This window comes from Octodon degus, unplaced genomic scaffold, assembly GCF_000260255.1.
Source record: "Octodon degus isolate 3935 unplaced genomic scaffold, OctDeg1.0 scaffold00126, whole genome shotgun sequence".
Taxonomy (NCBI): domain Eukaryota; kingdom Metazoa; phylum Chordata; class Mammalia; order Rodentia; family Octodontidae; genus Octodon; species Octodon degus.
The window spans coordinates 1720739-1725784 of NW_004524702.1; positions in this window are offsets into that span (position 1 = coordinate 1720739).

Here is a 5046-nt window from a genome sequence, read left to right on the forward strand (position 1 = left end):
GACATTTTCTTTCTACTTCCCAATGTCTATCTTCTATTTTGTTTCCTATTTACTGTTACAATTTCTCACACAAAAGAAACAATGTGATATTTAAAGGCATGGAAAAAAAAAAAAAAAAAAAAAAAAATCCTTATTCCATTAAAATAACAGCACTGCTCCCTCCGTGGGCTGTAGCCAGCTTCCCTGCCCAGTGGGCTCCCCAGTTACTCTGTCCTGCCTCTTCTTTGGGTGGTGGCGGGTGGCAGAGTGGCTGATTAGCCACTGCCAACAAGGTCACGAGGGCCCAGCACTCATCGGGACAAACCCGGTCCAACCTGGGCTAGAAGTATTGGGGGCTGGTGCAAGTGTCCGGGAAGGTGAGGGCCGGGGGCGTGACAAGAGGAGGGCTCCAGGCCTTTGCCATCAGCCCCCCTGGAAGCCCTGGCCTCCTGCTCTGCCTGTGGCCCCCTTGTGGCAGGATGGCTTTGTCCGCAGGGCCGACCCAGGCCACAATGAGCTGTGTCAGCAAGGCTTGCTCACTCTTTCCAAGCTGCACCCAGAACAAGCTCTTTGTCGTGAAGCCCAGCATGGGCTTGGGGCAGACATGCCCATGTCCTGGGGGCAGCCCGCAAGGGTCTTCCTGTCCGTCTCCTGTGGAGACATGGTTAGAGCTGAGCTGGACAACATGGCAGCAACTGCAGCCAGGCAACCTGGAAGGGGCGAGATGGAGAGAGGACTGACATTGTGAATCCTCGCGAGGCAGAGCGCGCCCTAGAGACCCGGGGACGGAAGCCAGAGAGACGCTGGAGCTGCGGAAGTCCAGCATTTGAAGTTCCGTGAGTTAGGACTCAGGTGGAGGACCGCAGTGCCCCGGGAGTTTTGTGGCTTGAACTACCAATTAAAAAATAAAAAATAAGTGTTGGGATTTGTGGCTTCCAAATGCAAGGATAACAAGGCAAGAGAATGGCACCCGAGGGTCTCAGCTCTTCATAGGAAAATTGCGCAGGAAAAGAACTTTTAGAAACCAAGTACCCATTAGAGTCTGCCTGGGCTTTATAAATGTATGCAGTGACAATAATAGCTATCATCACTGTCGTAATGACAATTCTCATTACTGCTATTTTAGCAAGCACAGTTTCATGAGAGCCTCTCGCCTGTTACTTATCTTGCATTTAATATTTTATTGCATTAAAATCACACAGAAATTGAGATGTGAGGAAGCCAGCACTGAGGGGAAAGTAATTCACTGGGGCTCGCACAGCAGGGAGGCCGGGAGCTTGTGGCAGCCTTCCAGAGTCCGCTCTTCCCTTGCTCCAAGCACCGGGGGTGCGTTTGAAGCCGATTCCTCTTCAGTGGTGCAGTGTTGGTCTTGTGAGCGAGCCCTGAGGTAACTTCTCAACCTCTCCATCCAATCTTCACAGCACTCAGAATTCCCCGTCTTCTCCGCATTACACCCGACCCATATGTGTGACCCTATTTGGGCCACAGGGATGGCTCCGTGCCAAGCAGTGGTCGGATCCCGTGTGCCATGCGGTGTCACAAGTAATGGGAAAAAACACAGCGTGGGATGTCGGCTGTCAAGTGCAAGCTTCTCCCTCTTATATCCCCCAGGGTCACAGTCCTGATGACGGCCCCTCCTTGGCTCGCCACAGCCCCACCTGTCCCTGCCGTAGCCTGACACTGTGCGCTGTGGTTCTCCTAGAGGAAATGAAGGGAGATGTTCTAACCCTGTGCTCCTCGGTTGCTTCCCTCCCCGGCCTGTGCAGATCTAGGAGCTTGGATGTCGTCCTTCCTCACATCCTGCCCTTCCTCCTGTGTCCCCGCCCCGCCGTCAGGCACGAAGACCCCAATGCCATTTCAGACAGGCCGTCCAAAACTGCACTGAGCAGTTGTCATGGCTGCCTCAGTCTTTTCTCAGCCTCTTACACTCAAGTCATTTTGCCTGAAGAGGGTTAGCAAAGCCGGGCGCCAGGGCCAGTCTCCGGAGTGAGCAGTTCATGGGCTCGGGGTGCATTTGTGGTTCACAGCAGGACTCTGCAGAGTACCCGACTGGTGCCAACCTAGTCTCTGTTCCTGCAGCTGGAGGCTGGAGCATGAGAGGGGGCAGGGATGGAGGAGTCAGCGCCACAGGGAGGTGGCACGGCGGTGGCCTGAGGGCACATCTGTGCAAATGCGTCCCTTCCCAGGAAGACTCACAGGGGAGTAAGGAAATTCAGCTGCAGCACACACAGGGGAGCTACTGGAGGATGCACGGTGCTCCTGTGGTAGTGGTAGAGAGCAGGGACAGGGACATCCGGGGCCTGCTATAAACACTGTCACCAGGACAGGTACAAAATCGTCCATCAGAACTAACCCAACAAAATACATAAGTTTATCTACCTAACGTGCCACCCAGCCACTTGGGAAATCTAGCTGTTCCCTTGTGGGATCGACACAGGACTGAATGGGCCAGTGACCCCAGGCGTGGCACATTGCTGTGTAACTGGCCAGCGCTACTTCACCCACGGACCAGGCCACTTGCCAGCTGGCGGCCACAGCCACCACCCGAGGGGACTTCAGCTCCCCCACCAGCTGCATTTAAAGTCAAGTTTCTACCTGCAGAAGAGGGACTGAGGGGCCCAAGAGTGGCCAGGAGGAGCTCAGGTGTGCTCAGGGCAAAGCCTTGGACTCTGCTCCCAACCAACTGAAGGGCACGCAGAGGTTGCTGGCCTGTGCTGACACCAACCCTTGGCACACAGAGGCCCCTCATGGGCCCCAGGGTGGCTGGAAGCAGTGAGGTGGTGCCACCCTCCTGGGCCTGGGCTGCTGCTCCCCAAGGCCCCATTTCCTGAGCCCTGAGCTGGAGGGTGCCGGGCTCCCTAGGAGTGCTGCCTCCAGGGCAGAGTGTGTCCTTCCGGCTCGCACTGAGCACATTTGCTCTCCAGATGGCTCTCAGCTCCTCCCTGCCCATGACTGCCAAGCGTCGGGCAACTTCCAGGACTTACGAGATTGAATCTCAGAGCTTCCGTGGCTGAGGACCAGTGCCCGTTGGCCACTCACGCTCCAGAGAAGTGCCCTCTGCTGCAGACCTGTCTGCAGGGTGGAGCGCTGTAGCCGCTTCTGCCCATGCCTCCCAGCCCTCTGTGGGGAGCAGCCCTGGGCAGATGCTGGGGGGAACGGGGCTGCCAAGGAGAGCCTGGCTGGGCGCTCCTGCAAGGCACCAGCAGGACCAGGACTTATGCCTCACCTAATGCCACTGGAGAGTGGGGGAAGCTCCCTCCCATACTAGCTTTAAAATCAAATTCAGGAAAATTCTGTTGCCTAGACAATGGCATATTAAATTGTTCGGTAACAGCAAGGATTTATAAAAGAAATCACCTCCGATCTCTAGGACTAGAGAATGGAATAAATCTCCCTGGGTTTTGGTCCTGTGTACTGTACATCATGCCCAGAAATTACATTAGGGATGTACATGAGGCAGGCAGAGACCACAGGATCCTGAAGCCCCAGGACGGCACTCTGGAGTGGGCTGGGCTCTGGGTACTGGGTGCAGCCCTGGGGACAGAAAGGAAAATGAGCAGGGAATGTGTGGAACGTTCTGAGGACCGACTCTGTCCAGCACCGGGCTGGTGGCCTCAGTTATGTCACTTCAGTTGACCTCTCCATGTGTCCATGGGGTAGACCCTTGGACAGGCCTTAAAAATCTCCATTATCTTGGGCCTCTTTGGGTAGCAAGAGAGAAAAGCCCATGCGGCAAGCTTAAGCAAGGTGTGATCTCTATTCTGTAAACACCACTTCTCCCACAGAGGAAAACAAAAGACATTCCGAGGCTGCAGGCAGGCGTGGGTGTCAGCAGAGCTCTGGGCCTTGGCCACCAGCTCACTGGCCGCCTCCCTGGTAGCCGACATCACCATGACTCAGCTCCGGGCGCCCAAGTCTCTTGGGTCAAGGACAGACACTGTGATGTGCATGGCCCAGCTCAGGTTCTCCTGGGACCTGCCAAGGATGCTGAGGGTATGGGGACACGCGATGTGGACAAAGCCCACCCATGAGGAGCTGGGTTATAGGGCCCCTGAGCTGCTCCTAGTGGCACAGGACTTGCAAGCCAGCAGCCCCTCTGGTGGTGACAAAGAGCCTGGGCTCCCAGCAGAAGGAGCTGGGACTGGGGCAAGAACAGCAGTGCTGTCTCCTGGGCTCTCCCTGGACCCACTCAGGGGCTGAACATGCTCATCAAAACTGCTGGGAAGAGGCTGCAGAGAAAGCAGTCTGACATTCAGCAGGCAGGGCTACAGGGCTCCTGGTGGCCTCCGGGGGTTGGTAGCAAGGCTTCCCTCACCGAAGTGGCTGTTACTTTGCTTTCCGTGCCATGTCACTTATTAAAAAATCTCTTTACTCTACAGGCTGCTGATACAGAGCAGAGACCAAAAATCTCTTTACTCTCCGGCTCCAGCCCAGCCACGCTCTCTCTGGGGAATCCTGGGAAGGCTTTCACCTCGGTGCGCTACCCGGCTAACAGGAAAACTTAGATGTCAACGTCAGCATCAGGGAGCTTCGAAGGCCAAGTGAGGTGCACACAGCGGGCCCCACGCTCACTCGGTCCACTGAGGGCACTTCTGTCTCCGCAGCAGCAACTGTCCTTTCCTTGATGACTAAAGCGCAATGTGCTGTAGAATTGGGCACACAATGCAAGATCGGCAAACGCCGATTTGCCAAGGGCAGCTGTCTTCCCTGAGACACACACAGTCCAGGCAGTCTCTACACTGTCCCCTGTGGGCTGATTCCACAGCTAAGGTGTCCCTTTCTGCCACTGCTGAGAAGGGAGAAGTGGACCAGAGAGGGGGCCGCTGCAGCTGGACCAAACACCAGGAGCTGACTTGGGCATCGCCACTGGGCAGCCCCCAGCGCACAGTAGGTGATTCACGTGTGCGTGTGAATCACACGGATGATTCACAGGAGGCTGGGTCTGCGTGCCTTGATCTCATTTGGAGCTCAATTCCTGCCCCTCCTCCTCCCGTCTAGAATACAATTGGGCTGTTCTGGTTTGCCACAGTTGGCAATTTCAACACTGTGAAGTGCTTGTTAGAATCA